Genomic DNA, 22,387 nt, shown 5'->3' with positions numbered 1-22,387 from the left:
TTGAAGCTGCGCAGTAAATTTTTGCGCACCTTAAGCATGCGCAGTATGTTCAAATCGCTTCTTAGTCTCACAGGGAGGCTAAAACTCATCACTGCGCATGCGTGACTCAAATTAAAACCTTCTGCGCAGTCAAAATTCCCACCGGGGTCTGGGATGTGATCTCTGTTGGTTTCCCGCCGGTCAGAATTCAATATGGCGTCAAAATAATGGAGGCCAATCAGGAGACGGTTCAGCGGCCAATCAGAAGCGTCGAAAAAGAGGCGTGCCGAGCTAATAATTTCATTACCGCGAATTTTTTTACCTTTCCATTAGCCTGATGTGCCATCTAACGGTCCATTCGCCAATTACCGGGCTAATCAGCTGTTCGTAAAGAAATAACAATAAAAATATTCATTGCGCTGTTTTTCCAAGCCAATTTCACTTTAAATTTGTAGCTTTCCCGCCAGACTCTCCCTGACGCCATGTCTGCGCATCACGTATATCCGGCCCCCGTTCCTCAGTAATTTCTTAGACACTTAGTAATTCAGTCGATTTTTTGTTCTTATCAAATATGAATGAAACGATCATTTTATTCCATTTTAAGCAAATTTTGGTGGTGAAAAATTACCTGTTGGAGACAAAGAGGGAAAATTGTCTGAACTCAAGTGCAATTATATTCCCATTAGCGGAAAAGTTTCGCGTCGGAGGCAGAGAGCAGACTTGAGCAGAGCTCCAATTCTTGAACTTAATTCGTCGCGTTGCGCGCACCACGTGTGTGATAATTTTAATTGGCGAACGATCTCTCCGCCTTTGAACCCGTGCCAGCGAGCGAGAAGAGAAAGAGAGAGAACCGCGAACTCTGACCCACTTGAGAGTCACTGTAATTTAGCAGTATGCAAAACAGGTGCCGGTGATTAAAACTGCACCCGGCGCGCATATTGATGACAAAATCCCGACACACGAGATAGCGCAGCGCAGCCTCTTTCTCTGTATCTCGTCACAATCTGCTTCCGCTTCTCCGCGTATTTTGTCATCGTGTCGCTCGCTCGCTCGTGCTTCTGGCGCTTTTCCTGCTCCCTTCATTGCATGCAAACGCACACTTTAATAATTGCATGCACGCGTCCTTTTGCTTATGTATATGTTGTGTGCAGAAATGCCAGCCACGCTACACGTCGTTCGCACTGACACCAGCTTAGAGAAAACGTTTCGTTTGCTCAGCTTCTTCTCGCTCCATTTGTTTTCTCTCTAAAGGTATAGTGTGAATGTGAAATCTCCCGTGTTTGATTTAATCACAAGAGTATACACAATCCAAAGTAAAAGAGTTTCTATTTCTTAAATTTAAGAAGCAAAAGGATTGGAATTAAATCTACTAATATTAAAAATTCGAAGTTAATAAGTTTTTTTAATTTTTGCCTTGTTTTAAGTTATAAATTTTCTCTTTTTCTGTCGTATTTAATTGACCAGTTGCATAAGCCCTTAGTTATTGAAGCCGCCAACAGATGGCGCAACCACAGACTTTCTTAAAAATTTTGTTTTAAGCGGTTTTAAGGAATTTCCGCTGTGTTTTCAGACTCAATCTTGCTATTTTGCTTTTTTTAATTAATTTGCTAATTTTTGACGTGCTGAAATCCAAAATCGGTTCAGCCATTCACCGTAGAAACGTTGGGAAAGATTTTTTTATTTCAAAAAATAGTTTTTCACGATTCTAAGGCGATTGGCTGAACCGATTTTGGTTTTTTCAGCACGTCAAAAAAAGCAAATTAACTGAAGAATGCACAGTAGCTAGATTGAGTCTGAAATCACAGCGGAAGTGCCTTAAAATCGAAAGTCTACGGTGACGCCATCTGTTGGCGGCTTCAAAAACGAAAGTATTATCCAACTGGTGAATTTAGCATAATTTAAATTAGGTCTGACTCCATTAAATCAAATTGAATAACATTTTTCTTCTTTGTACTACGAGGCTTTGATGAGAGTAGCATTTCAAATGCACTTACGTCACACCAGAAGCGGTAAAATGTAAAATGCAATCGGATCTAAAGTAAACATGGGGCGCAAAAAATGAGCATCGTTCAGCAAGAAGTACATCTCTCAAATTTATAGCCGTCATATTGCGTCGATGTTTCCGTGTTTATCAGCTGGAAAAGAGCGTTAAAAGTAACGAGCGAAATTTTGTATACACGCCGTGAACTAGGAGAGTGAAGCGCGAATTTCTTATGCGTACTTTAAACGGCCGCGCGTTGGCAGAGGAATGATAAAATTTCCTGCCGGCCGGGCGAGAGAAAAATACGACACCATTAGGGCCGCGTTGTAAATGAGCCGAACCATTCGGCAGTAATTTTTCTGGAGAGCTGCGCGAATTTGGCACAGGAAGCAATGAAAGTTAATAAAGTGCGCTGACGGAAAAGCTCTGCTTTTTTGCATGAAAATCCACTCGGCGTCTGACACGCACTGGATTATCAGCAGATGAAGCCGAGTTAATTACGCAGAAATTTGTCAAGCGTCCTGAAAAGACGCTCTTTGGAGGGCGAAAATTCAATTACAGGACATTCGTGTCGAAAAAATATCTTATTTTAAATTATTGTCCAAGAACTAAAATTTCAGTTGGAATTTTTATTTAATTTGTTCATAGGATTATTTCCTGATTGTTGTTCCTGTAGACTATTGATTAATCCATTAAATAGAGGAAAATCCAACAAGCGCAACTAACAATCAATTTAAAAATTGATGCAAACCCCAGAACTGACAAGGATTTAACATTTTAGATTGAGGCCAAATTTAGCAAATGCAAGATGGCGTCTGAATGTGGAAAACAAAAAGCTCTCTTTGGATTGCCGTACGAGTGTCAAGAGTTTGTTTTTACGATCCAAAAGACACAATTAGTACAAGTTAACGCAAATTATGTCACAATATTTTCGCGCCAAACTCCACCGGACGCCATATCTGCGCGTCGCACGAATTTAGTCCCCGCTGCCGTCCCCTTAAATATTCCAACCTTAATAATTTAGTTTCTTGTCTATGTGTTTTCATATTCTCCTCGGATGCATTGAAATAATCAAACAATGCCTTGTATGTTCAGCAGCCCACGCAGATAGAGTTCAATTAAAGCCGATTGAATGGGCGCCGCGCGAGAGGAAAACATATTTTGATAAAGCAGAGCAGTGTCCGCGTGCCGGCCGCCGACGCACCACAAGTTACGCCGAAAACTTTGGTCCAGATTGTGCTCCATTGTGATGATCTGAACAAATAAAGCGGCGCGCGCGTCTTGGAGGCATCCCGGCGAGGAGGAAAAGGCGGAAGAGCGGAAGGTCCTGTGCTCGCAGTCATCTGGCCACTGCTTAATTAAATTCCATCTCTCTCTTCCATTCACAATCGTCGCCGCTGCCGCGCCGATTCGGCCGCACAAACCGTTCGTCGCCATATATGGAGGGATGGAATTCTAAACATCTCCCCCCGCGCTGCCAGGGTCGTTCTTCACTATGCAATTCGGAATTTTCGCGCCTCTGGCGCCAAATCGATGGTCTTGAATAAAACTCATGGTTTGTGACCTTAGAAAAGGGATTTTTTTATTTAAAAAATTGTATAACATGAAAAGTTATGATAGTTGTCCAATTTTTTATAAAATTCTGGATAAAAGTGCCTCAAAATATAATTTTTCGAATTTTACCGGTTATTACACTCTCTTTTTTGAGAAAACGAAATTAATTGCTGCCGGGGTGAGAGAAATGATAAAAATTTAATAATGAGAAGATTAAAAATATTACTTTTAAGTCTTAAAAGTTTTTTATTTTTTAAAAAAATACCGATTTTCGAAAGGGGTGTGTATTTGTCCTCATTAAAATTCAACAGTTGATGATAGTAGCGTCAAAAAGTGCCTAAATTCAGAAAGTGGATTAAAATTTCAGTTTTTTTCTATTGAGCAAATTTTTCTCAAATTTACTATTTTGCACAAAATTCGTCAGAAAATTTCAACTGGCCGTTAGAGAACCTTAAAATTTGTCTTGGGAAAATTAAAAATACCCAAAATCTAGTTAATTTATTCGAGAATTCCCTCAGATTTTTTTTTAATAATTTCCATGATTTTCAGATGTAAACTCGGAGCCGTACGGCTACCACAAAGAATTTTTATTGATTTAAAAAGAGAGATTCATTGCATACCATAAGCGAAAATTTAAAATTTTTCTGATAAGGAAACGTAATTAAAATGATAATTAAGTGATTTTGTGAAACAAAGCGAGAAGCGACACTAGCGACAGCGGGAAAGTGCGTGCCACGCCCCCCTCTGTTGGCCAATCAGATGGTTTTTGCCAGTTTTCTGCAAAATTTCCAGCGCTTGACCATGTTTTCTCACATGATTCGGAATCCTGTGATCGAGATCTATCTGACAGGGTGAGTTTTTCTTTGGAGAAATACGCAAATTCAGTGAAAATCGCGATTGCAAAATTCCTTTGAGAATTCTCCATTTAAAACTATGCTAATTTTGATGCAGATTTTCTCCAAAATTTAACTTACATGATTCTTAGGACCTCTGAATGTATGTTCAAGCATTTTCCGGGGAAATTCAAATTCATGTTACTCAAAACTTAGACAAAGAGGTCAAATTAATTTCCAAATGTTCATATATTTCGCGTTTGAAAGTGCTGGAGTGGGTGCCGCCTTTTGTTTTTGCTGGCGCTCGCTCTCCTTGTCCAGAAGGCGCAACCAAACATCTTAAGCTCCGGCGTGGCCATAAATCCGGAAGAGCACAAGGCCCCTTGCCGCGGGGCTGCTCGAAACACTTGCTGCTCGTTAGGCAGTGGCAGTAGGCAGCGGCAGGTATGGCAAACTGCAAATATATGAAAAGGGGACGCGCGCGCACAAACAAAGTACGCCGGCAGCAGACATTATACATACATATATATAACGGGGTGAAAGGGAATGGATAGGCGTTAAGGCTGCGCATAAAGGGCCTCTTCAAAGTCGTCACTCGAGGTGTTGTGCTCATTACCATATCAACGCCTGAGTGTCGTTACGCCCACCCGAGAGCAAGGACAGCAGGCCCAAGGGTTAATTTGGTGCGAACGCACCGGCCCGATTAGTTTGTTTGCACGCGGCTTATTGATTGATCCGGCCGCATATAAGGGTTGGGAACTTGAAACGGATATTTTTTACAAAATATACAGTGTTGTAGTTTTAAATTGATATTACAGTGGATATTTACATAGAAATTCTGTTTTTAATTTACTTTTGCCTAAAATTATTCTCTCAAAGTTAAAATAGTTCAATGGGAAAATAGTTCTGCACTTTTTGGTCAGGGAAAATATCCACTTTACCTAATTCAAACCTCAAGAATCGATTGGTGGCTCAGAAACTTCGTCAAAGACGGTCTTTAAATGAAACGCATAGATGGTCTGAATCTGAAATTTGCAACCCTTAAATTGTGTTCATATATTCCGGCCAATTTAAGGGTTAGTTTGTAAGAGAGCGAGTCGAGCGAGCGGCTATTGTCTCTGAGGCGATAAATCACGCCACTCTGCGTCTCTCGGGTTATTCCGGCGACGTGTCAGCCCCGCCGAGAAGGGAAAATCCCTCCCTGCTGCCTCGGGTGCTCGGGGGTGACGGCCAGTTCTTTACTATCTCTCGTGACTGCGCTGGAATCCGCGCCAAACGAAATTATGCCCGCCCTTTTCAGAGATAAATGCTCGTGTAATTAGTCATTGCGCTAGCTGCCGACTACCGCGCTCGACCGCGATTTTGGGATCTGCCAAAAGTGTATGGCAGATTTTGCACGCCACACGCCACACTCTGACACGATGATCTCCGCGAAAGCGAAATTGGGCGAGAAATAAACCACTTGTTCAGCAATAATGTTGTGAACCGTGTTTTAAATCGATTTAATTGGAGATATGCCAAGGTTTGCAACTCTATATTTTGATGAAGGTATTTTTATTTATTATTTTAGGATTGGGAATTTTAAAGGAAAAAACTGGGGTCCGGGTTGCGATCTGTGTTGGTTTCCCGCCGGTCAGAAGTCAAAATGGCGTCGAAATAAAGGAAGCCAATCAGGAGATAGTCCAGCGGCCAATCAGAAGCGTCGAAAAAGAGGCGTGACGACCTAATAATTTCATTCCCGCGTATTTTGTTACATTTCCATTAGCCCTGATGTGCCATCTAACGGTAGATTCGCCAATTAACGGGCTGATCAACTGTTACTAAATAAATAAAAACTAAAATATCAATTTTGCTGAAGCTATTTGCATGATATTTTACGTTTGTGACTTCCCGCAGTACTCTATTAGACGCCATATCTGCGCGTCGCGTGAATCTGGACCCCGGTGCACGGTTCATAATTTTGTAATGCACTTATACCGTCTAAAAACTGTCTTAAAAGCACGTGAACCTGTTCCAAAACTGACTAAAGAGCTTCTGCGGAGCTGAAGAGCGTTCGGGAAACTCTTTTTTTGTCATTATTTTCAAATAAATATTAAATGTCGTAAATATATTGTTATTTGTTAAAATAGTTTGTTTTTTGGTTTCTTGAAATTTCAATCGGAAATTCTCCATGACATAAAAGAAGGAAATTATTATTTTATTCCGAAACAATACATATTATTTATCAGATTAAAAGTTTTTTAGTCCTTTTTAATTAAGATCATTGTCAATGTCTATATTTAATTTTCACTTCGCAGTACATATATCCTTGCATTTAGTAGTTTCCTGTTTTTAAATAAAATTTCTATGAAAAGTGACAAGCTTTTTGTTTAAATTATAAAAATCTAAATTTAAAAATAATAGAAAAACTAGCCAAATGCATCTAAAAAGTTTTATTCAACAGAATAAAATTACCACCATCCATTTAAATAGGTATTTTATTGGGCGAAACTAAAAAATAATTAATTCCATCTCAGAAAAGAAAACATCGAGAATAATCTATGCTTTATTTTACAAGCACCGGAGAAGAAAACGGCTGCCAATGTTGTGTTGTTAAAATCTGGCAAACTCAACCCGTTCAAACAAAGCGCAAAGTCACCAAAAACATTTGGCATTCTTTTGCGAAATGCAAATTTTTGCTGATGACGAACATCTCACGCCGCCAAAATGAATATGCACAGAGTAAAAAGTAAATTTTTCCGAAAATAATTGCACTGCTGCGCCAAAAGGCACACAATCTGCGGCCGGCATGCTTGCTCGGCGTTTTTACTGATTACTCGAGGAGATGCAGAATCTTTGGTGGTTATCATGCGGCGTGCAACACATTTCCAGCCGCAGGGCGCGCAATAATTGCTGCGTTTCGTCCTTTTAATCTCCAGGCCTAAACGCCGGCAGTGCGTGCTTATTTTTATGACAATTTTGAACGAAATTTCATCTCCTGGACGAGATCAATTTTAACCAAGCATTTTATTACAATTTAATCTGATTTATATATAAAAAACTAATCGAATGGTAAAGTCCATAATTTATATGATATTAATTAAATCTATCAAATGCATACCATTAGTTTTATAAAAATAAAGGACTAAAATTGAGTTGTTAAAAAATGTATTATATTGATATAACCAAGCCTTGGTAGACCTAACCCATTTAAATTAATTTAGTTGCGGAAACTATGAAACTTCAGAGTATTTATGTTTAATTGATAATATATTTGTATAAATGTAAAATGTAATTCATTAAAAATTTTAATGTTTAGACTTTGCTGTAAAATAAGAATAAAAAATTTAATTAAAAGTAAAATTAAAATGGGAGCAATAATTTCAGACTAATACTTATCTAGATTAAATGCTTTTATTTTAATTACTTAAAATTTGAATTGAAACTAATTAGATTTAAAATGCCATTTATTTGGTGTTAATTTATCATACTTTCCCATATATTTATTTCATCTTAAATTATCATTAATAAAGATGAAAAACAAATATTTAATGGTTTTTAAGGCCACTAAATAATATTTTTTAAAAAAGATTGGGCTTACGGCGATTGCAAATTTTCTGTACCATTTATTTCCCGGAATTTCCCTAACTTCTTTCTAATTTCCATCTTCTCCAAAACCATCTAATTGTAAGAGCACGAAAAATGAATAAGAAATTAATAATTTAGCTTCACTTTTTGTCTAGTATGAAAATGCTAACAATTTTAGAGATTTAAAGCTATTCACATAAATATTGTTTTTATTTATCCAAAAAGGTAGTCGATTTCAGATCAAATTTTTCCACTAATTCTAAATTGGATCTTTAGAAATCAGTTTCAAAAAATCTGTCTAGACTAAAAAGTAAACAAGCGCGGGAGTTAAAAAGTAAACATCTGAATTGACTGGCATTGATTGTTTGTGTAAACAGAGGAGGCTCCTGTGTCAAGTGGTTTTCTGACTCACACTCTCCTGATTGAAACGAGAGCACTGCACTCTTCCATTTATATACAACCACTATACTCGGGGAGTCAAAAGGCCAGACGGGCAAAAAATCAATTAAACGTCGGGCCGCTGATGCCTCTCGTCGCCACCATTTCAATAATCAATCCTGACTCTCATCTGAACCAGCCTGCCCTCCATCAGTCCGAAAAAAAACTCGGCGTGATGCGCGTCATCTTTGCTCCTGGAAAGTGGCTGCTTAATTGGAAATACGGGAAATACGCAGTTCGCCAGGGACAGGGAGAGAAAGGGAATAATTTCTTTAATATAAAAGCAGCGCAGTCGAAGTCTTGGTTGGCTCTCTTGGCAAACATCACTTTGCGTTATTAGGCCCATTGTTCGCTTGCAAGCCAATTCCTCGTTGGTCGCTCCTTGGGGATGTCTCTCCGGCTCTTTCCACTCTGCGGTCTCCGGTGCAATGCACCCGCTTCCTGAAATATGGAGGACAATGAAGCTGCCTAGCTGCCGAGCGGGCGATAATGAAAGCCGCCTCCTCGACTTCTTGCAAGAATTACACACGCGACGAGAGAAGGAATTCTGATCTACACTGAGAGAGAGAGAGAGAGAGAGAGAGAGAGAGAGAGAGAGAGAGAGAGAGAGAGAGAAACCCTCTACCCTTTAGCTCCCGAGCCCGCGCCGTCAACTATAGAGACACGATAATAGTTGCCGTGCACTTTTTCATTAAGTTTGAACGTAACTTGTCTCTCAAGTGCTTGAATCTGAGACGATCGACGCAGCTATGGGAGGCAGGAACGCAGAGACCCTTTATTATTATTAAAATGTAGCTGCAGGCCGGCGAAGAATTTTATTAATAATGACCAAGCAATCCGGATACGTTTTACACTTGAAATTCATTATTTGTTGGAGTCAGTCAGTAATATAGTTGCCCAAAATTTAATTTAATTTTAATGAAATGTAATTTTTCTAGCTGAAGAAACGAAAAAATAACTGAATATATCAAAATGCGATTCATAAAGCAAGAAACCATGCCAAAATTTGTAAAATTGTCATTTGGAGCTTTTGAAAGACCTAAAAAATTTGCTTACAAATCGGAATGCGATGAAAAATTTAATATTTGTTGAGGCATAATTCGGCAACGATGCAAGAAATGTAAGACATTTATCCCGAAGGCTGAAAAGAAGTGGCGCACGCAGAAAATGTTAACTATTTGAGGCATTGATAAAGAAGAAGCGAACTGCGATTCCATAAGCCTGTGACCGCTCGAGTACAAAGGATCGTCCAGCGAGCGAGGCAAGAACGCAATCTTTGATTTCCTGCAGGTATAGTTGAAAACATTAATTTTCTATTAATAACTCATTTTAAATAGACATTAGCCCTGCTTAAACGCTGGTTGATTTTTTCTGAACAAATCGTAACAGTTTTTTTTCTAATTAAATTTTAATATAGAAATTCCAACTTTTTTAGTTAAGATTTCTTAACTTAGTGTAATTTTTGTTTCTATATCACGAAAGAAACGAAATTCATCCTCATTGCTAAAGGAGTCCGTTTCTTTCAATATAGAAATTATTTATTATTGAAACAAAATTATGCAAATACATTTTTCATCTTTCGTAAACTTTGAGAAAGGACTAGAATAATTAAAAAATTGGAAGAACGCTTCTAACAATTTATGAAATGATCAAAATTTATGTTATTTATCCGTGATAGTGACGAATATTTCCCTTTATGATATTTCCAGCGACTGCATTCTTGCCTGCGCGATCCAGATATTCTCTTGATTTGGAAGGAGAAGTTGAATGCCGATTTTAAATTCCTAGTGAGAGGACAAAACACTCAGTATCCTGTACTCTGCAATTCAGCCTGGAAGATTCCTTCGTGTAGCTCTCATTCCAAACGGTAATTATTTAAAAAAAGAGACAATAAATAATTAACAGTAGATTTATGAAAAATTTCAGGTCATAACAGAAGCTCGAGGAATATCTTATTAAAAAAGACGCGTGGAGTTAAAATAGGATTTACTGGTACGTTCTACTTTGAAATTTTTCGTTTCACATTGGTTATAACGCTATTTCTATATATGGATAAAATATATTAAAGCTCAATTTCTATCTACAGATCCTGCCGCAGTCGAAGCTATATACCTTGCAACCCCGAAACCAACACGAAAGAATTGGAAAAGAAAACGGTATTAGATGGCGGCATATATTGCTGATGATTTTTGCGTTATTTGTGAAAAGGATTTCACAAATATTAAACACCACGCGGCATTTATACACCTTTGTCGCGATAGAGATCCGGAGGAGGGGCGATGCTACGATATTCATGATTTTGGTGACATACAAATCATGGCTCCTCACGGAGTAAAGCTTGAACAAGAACTGGGAAAATGCTCAATTTGCCAAGGAGTATTTTACAAGCATCGTGTTGACAACCATCAGTGTACCAAACGAAGGGGAATTCCTCCTGCTCCAGGTCAGGAATGCGGACCCGATTCTGATGAAGCAGGTAAATTCATGGAAAAAACAAGTTCCAGCGGCTTCTGTGTGATTTGTGAGAGAGAATATGGCAATGTTCGCGAACACCAAACGGGAAACCACGCCGGAGACAAAGTAGGCAGATTCAAATGTAGAAGAGTAGCAGTAAGTGATGATACCAATCTTAAGACAGATCTGTCCAAATGCAAATCATGTAAGGGAGTATTTTTGAAGCAAAAGTTCCCAAGCCATGCATGCAAAATCATCTATGATATAGACGAGGGAACAGAAGGTTTGCAATACTGTTTGATGTGCCAATTGCGATGTGTAAGTGTCAATGATCATTGGGAAAATGAACATGACAACAATGAGACTTATGTCACACATAGAATAGATGGCACATTAACCCTTCTCCCCAAAAACACCAAAGTTGAAGGAAAAAATTCTGAAATTAAATTTGCTAAATTTACACGTTCTCGGCGCTGCACCTTTCAATGCTGTCTGCCCTTTACCTACAATAACCGTCTCATACGTACATGTTTATAAGGGGTGTAATTGGCGTAGCCAATGAATAATACAAATTACTCGATGAAAATTCCAATCAGATTTTTGTGTGTCACTTGTAAATATGTCTGGCTCAAATTTCAAAATTGTGGAACCTAAAATTGCATGAAACATATCAAAATGTATCGCTATATATAGTTTTAAGAAAGAGAAATAATGGAATAAGCTTCCATCCCCGAACTGTAATTTTACCAAATCATAGAAAAATACGATCATTTTAGAAATAAAACATTTAGCTTGAAGCTTGTAAAAAGCCCTTTTTATTATGTTCTTTTACCTTTTTCACAAAATCCGCTGGAAAGGTGCAAAAACCAGCAAATGTCCACGCAACCCGTTGAGCCATAATTGAGCATTTTAAAAGTCAATAAACTAATAACCCATCGCCTTATTCTCTGTCCTGAAAATACTAAATTAAATAATTATAGCTCAAAAGAATATGCTTACAAATCGGAATCCCATGAAAAATATGATTTATTTGGAGGGATGATAAGACAAAGATGGAAGAAATGTGAGAAACGTTTGTTCTAGAAAAAGGTGGGAAAGCAATTTATTTTAATATTGACCAAGCCCTTCGTATATTTTTTTAAATTTGAACCAGATATTCTGCATTTATTTACTATAAAGCCATTTAACTCTTTCTTTATACATTATATTTTCAAAATATTAAAAAATGTGATTGAGTTTTCATTTATGGTTGCCAGAAAATTGAATTTTCTTTAGATGAAATTTTATATCTGAAGAAACCAGTCATAAATATTTAAAATGCGATTGATAAAGCAAGAAACCAAGCTTTAAATTTGTCAAACTATCATTTGAAACATAAATTTTAAACTTCCGGAAAATTTCTTCGTCTAATTTTAAAAAATAAGCTGAAAATTTTGAATACAATGAAAAAATTAATATTTTTTTATGGATGATATCACAAAGATGCAAGAAATGAAAGATATTTATCCCGAGAAGCATGAAAAGAATTTGCGGCTTCAGTAAAATGTAAACTATTCGAGACATTCGCAAAGGAGAAGTGAACTGTAATTCCAGAAGTAAGTGAAAACGCTTTAGTGTTAGGGAGAGTAAAGGTAGGAGATGTGAAAGAGCAGCCCGCGGAGGACACACAGCATTTCCTGCAGGTATAGTTGGAAATATTAATTTTCAGGTATTAATTTATTTTACATAGAGACTTGAGCCCCGCATAAACGTTGATTCGTTTTTTAAACAAATCGAGCCAGGTTTTTTCTAATTAAATTTTAATCTAGACTTGCCTAGTTTTTTAGTAAAGATATCATTTTCTTAACTTGATGAAATTTTCCTATATCACGATGAAAGAACGGAATTTATCCTCGTTGATAAAGAGTACGTTTCTTATAAAGAAATGATTTATTATCGAATCAAAATTATATACATTTTTCAACTTTTGAAAGCTTTGAGAAAGAACTAGAATAATTAAAAAATTGGAATGCTTCGAAAAATTTATGAAATGATCAAAATGTTAGGTATTGATCTGTGTGAGAGACGAATTTTTCAATTGAATATGTGTTATTTCTAGCGACTGCATTGTTGCCTGCGCGATCCAGATATTCGCTTGATTATTGGAAGGAGAGGTTGAATGCCGAGTTGAACTACGTAGTGAGAGGACAAAAACACTTTATCCTGTACTCTGCAATTCAGCCTGGAAGATTCCTTCGTGTAGCTTTTATTCCAATCGGTAATTATTTAAAAAAAATACACAAGAAATGATTTATCAGTTGATTTATGAAAACTAACAGGTCATAACAAAAGCTCTAGGAAAATCTGATAAAAAAAGACGCGTGGAGTTAAAAAAGGGTGAAAGACTATGACTATTTACTGGTAAGTTCTACTTGGAAATTAATAGTTTCACAGTGGTTATAGTGATTTTTTTTATATCGATAAAATATATTAGAACTCAATTTTTATCTACAGATCCTGCCGCAGTCGAAGCTATACCTCGGAACCCTGAAACCAACACGAAAGAATTGGAAAAGAAAACGGTTTTAGATGGCGGCATGTATTGCTTCTCAGTTTTGCGTTATTTGTGAAATGGAATTCACATGTATTAAAACCCACGCGGCAAGTATACACCTTTGTTGCGATACAGATCCGGATGAGAATCGATGCTACAAAATTCATGATTATTACGGCTTGCTAATCATGGTTCCTTACGGAGTAAACATTGATGAAGAACTGAGACATTGCTCAGGTTGCCGAGGGGTATTTTACAAGCATCGTGTTGACAACCATTATTGTCTACGAAGGATTATTCATCCTAATCCAGGTCAGGAATGCGGGGAAAATTCTGATGAAAAAGGCAAATATCTGGACACAAATAAATCCGGCTTCTGTGTGATTTGTGAAAAAGAAGATAAATCTGTTGAACAACACAGAGGAAATCACCATAAAAAGGACAGTAAAATAGGTAGATTCAAAAGGAGGAGAGTAGCCGTAACGGAAAGTACCAATCTTAAGACAGATCTGTCCAAATGCAAATCATGTAAGGGAGTGTTTTTGAAGAAACGATTCCAAAGCCACGCATGCAAAATCATCTATGATACAGACGAGGGAAAAGCAGGTTTGGAATACTGTTTGATGTGCCAAATGCGATGTGTAAGTGTCAATGATCATTGGGAAAATGAACATGACAACAATGAGACTTATGTCACACAAAGAATAGATGGCACATTTACCCTTCTCCCCAAAAACGCCAAAGTTGAAGGAAAATATTCTGATATTATATTTACACGTTCTCAGCGCTGCGGCACTGATTGCTGTCTGAGGTTTACTTACAAAAACCGCATCAAACGTACATGTCGATTGGAATGTGAGCTATGAAATGATTAATGCGAGTTACTTGATGTAAAATTCTTACCAAACAGATTGCTGTGCGTCACTTGTAAATATTTTTGCCAGTATTTCGCCTATTTGAAATTGTGGAACCTAAAAAGACCCAAGAAACATATCAAAATGTATCGCTAGTTTTAAGAAAGAGAAATAATGGAATAAGTTTCCATCACCGAACTGTAATTTTACCAATTCATAGAAAAATACGATCTTTTTAGAAATAAATCTCTTAGTTTGAATCTTTTAATAACAATTTTTAATATTTTCCTAAACCTTTGTGCTTAAAGCCACTGGCCCACTGGATACCTGGAAAGGTGCGAAAATTAGGAGGTTTTGAGTCGGTGCCGGCGCACTTCTTCGCCCTTTGAGCATTTCAGGTCACTAAAGTAATAGCTTCATTTTGCGATGAACTGCTCAAATATCTCCCATAGTTTCAAGCAATTCGAGCTAACGTAAAAACGTTACACTGATCGCATCATTTATACTCTCTAAATTTTTCCTTTGCAAACAACGAATTCGCAGATGTCTTTGATTTCAACATTTCGATTCATTCTTTTTCGCCAGGGTCTGAATTGCGATTGTGTTGGTTCCCGCCGGTCAGAAGTGAATATGGCGATCTACGCAGCTATGGCAGGAACGCAGAGACCCGTTATTATTATTAAAATTTAGCTGCAGGCCGGCGAAGAATTTTATTAATAATGACCAAGCAATCCGGATACGTTTTAAACTTGAAATTCATTATTTATTTGTTGGAGTCAGTCAGTAATATATTTTTCATTTATGGTTGCCCAAAATTTAATTTAATTTCAATTAAATGCGATTTTTCTAGCTGAAGAAACGAAATTATAACTGAATATATCAAAATGCGATTCATAAAGCAAGAAACCCTGCCAAATTTGGTAAAATTGTCATTTGGAGCTTTTGAAATAGCTCAAAAATTTGCTTACAAATCGGAATGCGATGAAAAATTAAATATTTGTTGAGGCATAATTCGGCAACGATGCAAGAAATGTAAGACATTTATCCCGAAGGCTGAAAAGAAGTGGCGCACGCAGAAAATGTTAACTATTTGAGGCATTGATAAAGAAGAAGCGAACTGCGATTCCATAAGCCTGTGACCGCTCGAGTACAAAGGATCGTCCAGCGAGCGAGGCAAGAACGCAATCTTTGATTTCCTGCAGGTATAGTTGGAAACATTAATTTTCTATTAATAACTCATTAGCCCTGCTTAAACGCTGGTTGATTTTTTCTGAACAAATCGTAACAGTTTTTTTCTAATTAAATTTTAATATAGAAATTCCAACTTTTTTAGTTAAGATTTCTTAACTTAGTGTAATTTTTGTTTTTATATCACGAAAGAAACGAAATTCATCCTCATTGCTAAAGGAGTCCGTTTCTTTCAATATAGAAATTATTTATTATTGAAACAAAATTATGCAAATACAATTTCATCTTTCGTAAACTTTGAGAAAGGACTAGAATAATTAAAAAATTGGAAGAACGCTTCTAACAATTAATGAAATGATCAAAATTTATGTTATTTATCCGTGATAGTGACGAATGTTTCCCTTTATGATATTTCCAGCGACTGCATTCTTGCCTGCGCGATCCAGATATTCTCTTAATTCGGAAGGAGCGGTTGAATGCCGAGTTGAAATACCGATAGTGAGAGGACAAACACAACACTCTGTATCCTGCACTCTGCAATTTAGCCTGGAAGATTCCTTCGTGTAGCTCTTATTCCAATCGGTAATTATTTAAAAAAAGAGGCAGTAAATAATTAACAGTAGATCTATGAAAAAATTGCAGGTCGTAACAAAAGCTCGAGGAAAATCTAATAAAAAAGACCTGTGGAGTTAAAATAGGATTTACTGGTAAGTTCTACTTTGAAATTTTTCGTTTCGCATTGGTTATAACGCTATTTCTCAATGGATAAAATATATTAAAGCTCAATTTCTATCTACAGATCCTGCCGCAGATACCTTGCAACCCCGAAACCAACACGAAAGAATTGGAAAAGAAAACGGTATTAGATGGCGGCATGTTTTGCTTATGATTTTTGCGTTATTTGTGAAATGAAATTCACAAATGTTAAAACCCACGCGGCAAGTATACACCAATGTTGCAATGGAGATGTGGATGAGAAGCCATGCTACAATATTCATTATTTTGGTGACATAAAAATCATGGCTCCTCGCGGAGTAAAGCTTGAAAAAGAACTGGGAAATTGCTCAATTTGCCAAGGAGTATTTTACAAGCATCGTGTTGACAACCATAAGTGTACCAAACGAAGGGGAATTCCTCCTGCTCCAGGTCAGGAATGCGGGCCCGATTCTGATGAAGAAGGCAACTACCTGGACACAAATAATGCCGGCTTCTGTGCGATTTGTGAGAAAGAAATTGCCGGTATTCGCAAACACCAAACAACACACCACGCCGGAGACAAAGTAGGCAGATTCAAAAGGAGAAGAGTAGCCGTAAGAAAAACTACCAATCTTAAGACAGATCTGTCCAAATGCAAATCATGTGAGGGAGTGTTTTTGAAGCAAAAGTTTCAAAGCCATGTATGCAAAATCATCTATGATATAGACGAGGGAACAGCAGGTTTGGAATACTGTTTGCTGTGCCAATTGCGATGTGTAAGTGTCAATGATCATTGGAAAAAAGAACATGGCAACAATGAGTGTTATGTCACACAAAGAATAGAGGGCACATATACCCTTCTCCCCAAAAACACCACAGTTGAAGGACAAAATTCTGATATTAATTTTACACGTTCTCAGCACTGCAGCACTGATTGCTGTCTGCCCTTTACCTACAATAACCGTCTCAAACGTACATGTCGATTGGAATGTGAGCTATGAAATGATTTATGCGAGTTACTTGATGTAAAATTTACCCTTCTCCCCAAAAACACGTTCTCAGCGCTGCAGCTTTCAATGCTGTCTGCCCTTTACCTACAACAACCGCCTCAAACGTACTTGTAGGGGTGTAATTGAAGTTGCCAATGAATAACACAAATTGCTCGATGAAAAAAAATACTTTCCAATCAGATTTTTGTGTGTCACTTGTAAATATGTCTGGCACAAATTTGAAAATTGTGGAACCTAAAATTGCATGAAACATATCAAAATGTATCGCTAGTTTTAAGAAAGAGAAATAATGGAATAAGTTTCCATCACCGAACTGTAATTTTACCAAATCATAGAAAAATACGATCATTTTAGAAATAAAACATTTAGCTTGAAGCTTGTAAAAAGCCCTTTTTATTATATTCTTATACCTTTTTCTCAAAAGCCGCTGGAAAGGCGCAAAAACCAGCAAATGTCCACGCAACCCGCTGATCAATAATTGAGCATTTTAAAAGTAACTAAACTATATGATAACCCATCGCCTTATTCTCTGTCCTGAAAATACTAAATTAAATAATTATAGCTCAAAAGAATATGCTTACAAATCGGAATCCCATGAAAAATACGATTTATTTGGAGGGATGATAAGACAAAGATGCAAGAAATGTGAGAAACGTTTATTCTAGAAAAAGGTGGAAAAGCATTTATTAATAATGACCTAGCCCTTCGGATACTTTTTTTAAAATTTGAAGCAGACATTCTGCATTTATTTATCTTTAAAGTCATTTAATATTTTCTTTATACATATTTTTAAATAATTAAGCAATGTGATTGAGTTTTCATTTATAGTTGCCCAAAAATTTTATTTTCTTGAAATGAAATTTTTCTATCTGAAGAAACCAGTCGAAAAATCATAAATGAATATTTAAAAATGCGATTGATTAAGCAAGAAACCAAGCCTTAAATTTATCAAACTATAATTTGAAACATAAATTTTAAACTTTCCGGAAAATTGCTTCGTCTAATTTTAAAAATAAGCTGAAAAGTTTGAATCCAATGATACAATATTTTTTGAGGGATGATATCACAAAATGCAAGATATGAAAGATATTTTTCCCGAGAATGCTGAAATGAATTTGCGACTTCAGTAAAATGTAAACTATTCGAGACATTCGCCAAGGAGAAGTGAACTGTAATTCCAGAAGTAAGTGAAAACGCTTTAGTGTTAGGGAGAGTAAAGGTAGGAGATGTGAAAGAGCAGTCGGAGTCTCCAAATGAGGGGAAGGGGGGGGGGGGCGAACATCCAGGGAGCAAGCGACGTTCACCTTACTCTCCTGCCTTATTTAGTACATAGAGGATTGTTGAGCGTGGCGAGGACACAACATTTTATTTCCTGCAGGTATAGTCGGAAATATTAATTTTCTGTTACTAATTTATTTTAAATAGACTCGAACCCCGCAAAACCGTTGGTTCCGTTTCTAAACACATCTAACTAGGTTTTTTCTAATTAAATTTTAATATAGAATTGCCTAGTTTTTTTTATAAAGATATCGTTTTCTTAACTTGAAGAAATTTTCCTATATCAGGATGAAAGAAACGGAATTCATACTTGTTACATAAAGAGTCCGTTTCTTTTAAAGAAATTCTATAGTATCGAATAAAAATTATAGATACATTTTTCATCTTTTGAAAGCTTTGAGAAAGAACGAAAATAATTAAAAAAATTGGAATGCTTCAAACAGTTTATGAAATGATCAAAATGTTTGGTATTTATCTGTGACAGAGACGAATTTTTCAATTTTGTGTGTGTTATTTCCAGCGACTGCATTGTTGCCTGCGCGATCCAGATTCGCTTGATTATTGGAAGGAGCGGTTGAATGCCGAGTTGAAATACCTAGTGAGAGGACAAAAAACTCTGTATCCTGTACTCTGCAATACAGAGCCTGATAGATTCCTTCGTAGCTCTTATTCCAATCGGTAATTATTTAAAAAAAATACACAAGAAATAATTTATCAGTTGATTTATGAAAACTGGCAGGTCATAACAAAAGCTCGAGGAAAATCTGATAAAAAATATGCGTGGAGTTAAAAAAGGGTGAAAGACTATGACTATTCACTGGTAAGTTCTACTTGGAAATTAATAGTTTCACAGAGGTTATAGTGTTTTTTTTATATCGATAAAATATATTAGAGCTCAATTTTCATCTACAGATCCTGCCGCAGTCGAAGCTATACCTCGGAACCTTGAAACCAACACGAAAGAATTGGAAAAGAAAACGGTTTTAGATGGCGGCAAGTATTGCTTCTCAGTTTTGCGTTATTTGTGAAATGGGATTCACAAATGTTAAAACCCACGCGGCAAGTATACACCAATATCGCAATGGAGATGCGGATGAGAATCGATGCTACAATATGTATGATTTTGGTGGCATACAAATCATGGCTCCTCACGGAGTAAAGCTTGAAGAAGAACTGAAACATTGCTCAGGTTGCCGAGGGGTTTTTTACAAGCATCGTGTTGACAACCATTATTGTCTACGAAGGATAATTCATCCTAATCCAGGTCAGGAATGCGGAGAAAATTCTGATGAAGAAGGCAATTTCCTGGACACAAATAAATCCGGCTTCTGTGTGATTTGTGAAAAAGAAGATAAATCTGTTGAACAACACAGAGGAAATCACCATGAAAAAGACAGTGAAATAGGCAGATTCAAAAGGAGGAGAGTAGCCGTAACGGAAAGTACCAATCTTAAGACAGATCTGTCCAAATGTAAATCATGTAAGGGAGTGTTTTTGAAGCAAAAGTTCCCAAGCCATGCATGCAAAATCATCTATGATATAGACGAGGGAACAGCAGGTTTGGAATACTGTTTGATGTGCCAATTGCGATGTGTAAGTGTCGATGATCATTGGAAAGAAATCCACAAAGATAATGAGTCTTATGTCACACAAATAATAGAGGGCACATATACCCTTCTCCCCAAAAACGCCACAGTTGAAGGTAAAAATTCTGATATTCAATTTACACGTTCTCCGCTCTGCGGCACTGATTGCTGTCTGAGGTTTACTTACAAAAACCGCATCAAACGTACATGTCGATTGGAATGTGAGATATGAAATGATTTGTGCGAGTTACTTGATGTAAAATTCTTACCAAACAGATTGTTGTGCGTCACTTGTAAATATGTTTGCCAGTATTTCGCCAATTTGAAATTGTGGAACCTAAAAAGACCCAAGAAACATATCAAAATGTATCGCTAGTTTTAAGAAAGAGAAATAATGGAATAAGCTTCCATCCCCGAACTGAAGTTTTACAAAATCATAGAAAAATACGATCTTTTAAGAAATAAATCTCTTAGTTTGAAGCTTTTAATAACAATTTTTAATATTTTCCTAAACCTTTGTGCTTAAAGCCACTGGAAACCTGGAAAGGTGCGAAAAGTAGGAGGTTTCGAGTCGGTGCCGCCGCGCTTCTTCGCTCTTTGAGCATTTCAGGTCACTAAAATAATAGCTACATTTTGCGATGAACTGCTCAAATATCTCCCATAGTTTCAAGCAATTCGAGCTAACGTAAAAACGTTACACTGATCGCATCATTTATACTCTCTAAAGTTTTCCTTTGCAAACAACGAATTCGCAGATGTCTTTGATTTCAACATTTCGATTCATTCTTTTTCACCAGGGTCCGAATTGCGTTTTGTGTTGGTTCCCGCCGGTCAGAAGTGAATATGGCGATCTACGCAGCTATGGCAGGAACGCAGAGACCCGTTATTATTATTAAAATTTAGCTGCAGGCCGGCGAAGAATTTTATTAATAATGACCAAGCAATCCGGATACGTTTTAAACTTGAAATTCATTATTTATTTGTTGGAGTCAGTCAGTAATATATTTTTCATTTATGGTTGCCCAAAATTTAATTTAATTTTAATTAAATGCAATTTTTCTAGCTGAAGAAACGAAAAAATAAAATTTTAACTGAATATATCAAAATGGGATTCATAAAGCAAGAAACCCTGCCAAAATTGGTAAAATTGTCAAATGGAGCTCTTGAAATAGCTAAAAAAAATTGCTTAAAAATCGGAATGCGATGAAAAATGTAATATTTGTTGAGCGATAATTCGACAACGATGCAAGAAATGTAAGACATTTATCTCGAAGGCTGAAAAGAAGTGGCGCACGCAGAAAATGTTAACTATTTGAGGCATTGATTAAAGAAGAAGCGAACTGCGATTCCATAAGCCTGTGACCGCTCGAGTACAAAGGATCGTCCAGCGAGCGAGGCAAGGACGCATTATTTGATTTCCTGCAGGTATAGTTGGAAACATTAATTTTCTATTAATAACTCATTAGCCCTGCTTAAACGCTGGTTGATTTTTTCTGAACAAATCGTAGCAGTATTTTTTTCTAATTAAATTTTAATATAGAAATTCCAACTTTTTGAGTTAAGATTTCTTAACTTAGTATAATTTTTCTATGTCACGAAAGAAACCAAATTCATCCTCATTGCTTAAGGAGTCTATTTCTTTCAATATAGAAATTATTTATTATTGAAACAAAATTGTGCAAATACATTTTTCATCTTTCGTAAACTTTGAGAAACAACTAGAATAATTAAAAATTGGAAGAATGCTTCTGAAAATTTTTGAAATGATCAAAATTTTATGTTATTTATTTCCCTTTATGATATTTCCAGCGACTGCATTCTTGCCTGCGCGATCCAGATATTCTCTTAATTCGGAAGGAGCGGTTGAATGCCGAGTTGAAATACCTATAGTGAGAGGACAAACATAACACTCTGCGTATTCTGCACTCTGCAATTTAGCCTGGAAGATTCCTTCGAGTAGACCTTATTCCAAACGTCAATTTTATTATTTAAAAAAAAGAGACAATAAATAATTAACAGTAGATCCATGAAAAAACTGCAGGTCATAACAGAAGCTCGAGGAAAATCTGATAAAAAAAAGACGCGTGGAGTTAAAAAAGAGTGAAAGACTATGACTATTTACTGGTAAGTTCTACTTGGAAATTAATAGTTTCACAGTGGTTATAGTGATTTTTTTATATCGATAAAATATATTAGAACTCAATTTTTATCTACAGATCCTGCCGCAGTCGAAGTTATACCTCGGAACCCTGAAACCAACACGAAAGAATTGGAAAAGAAAACGGTTTTAGATGGCGGCATGTATTGCTTCTCAGTTTTGCGTTATTTGTGAAATGAAATTCAAATGTATTAAAATCCATGCGGCAACTATACACCTTTGTCTCGATGGAGATGTGGATGAGAATCGATGCTACAATATGTATGATTTTGGTGGCA

Source organism: Cloeon dipterum, chromosome X (assembly GCF_949628265.1).
Source record: "Cloeon dipterum chromosome X, ieCloDipt1.1, whole genome shotgun sequence".
Taxonomy (NCBI): Eukaryota; Metazoa; Arthropoda; class Insecta; order Ephemeroptera; family Baetidae; genus Cloeon; species Cloeon dipterum.
This window is presented reverse-complemented; position numbering follows the sequence as displayed.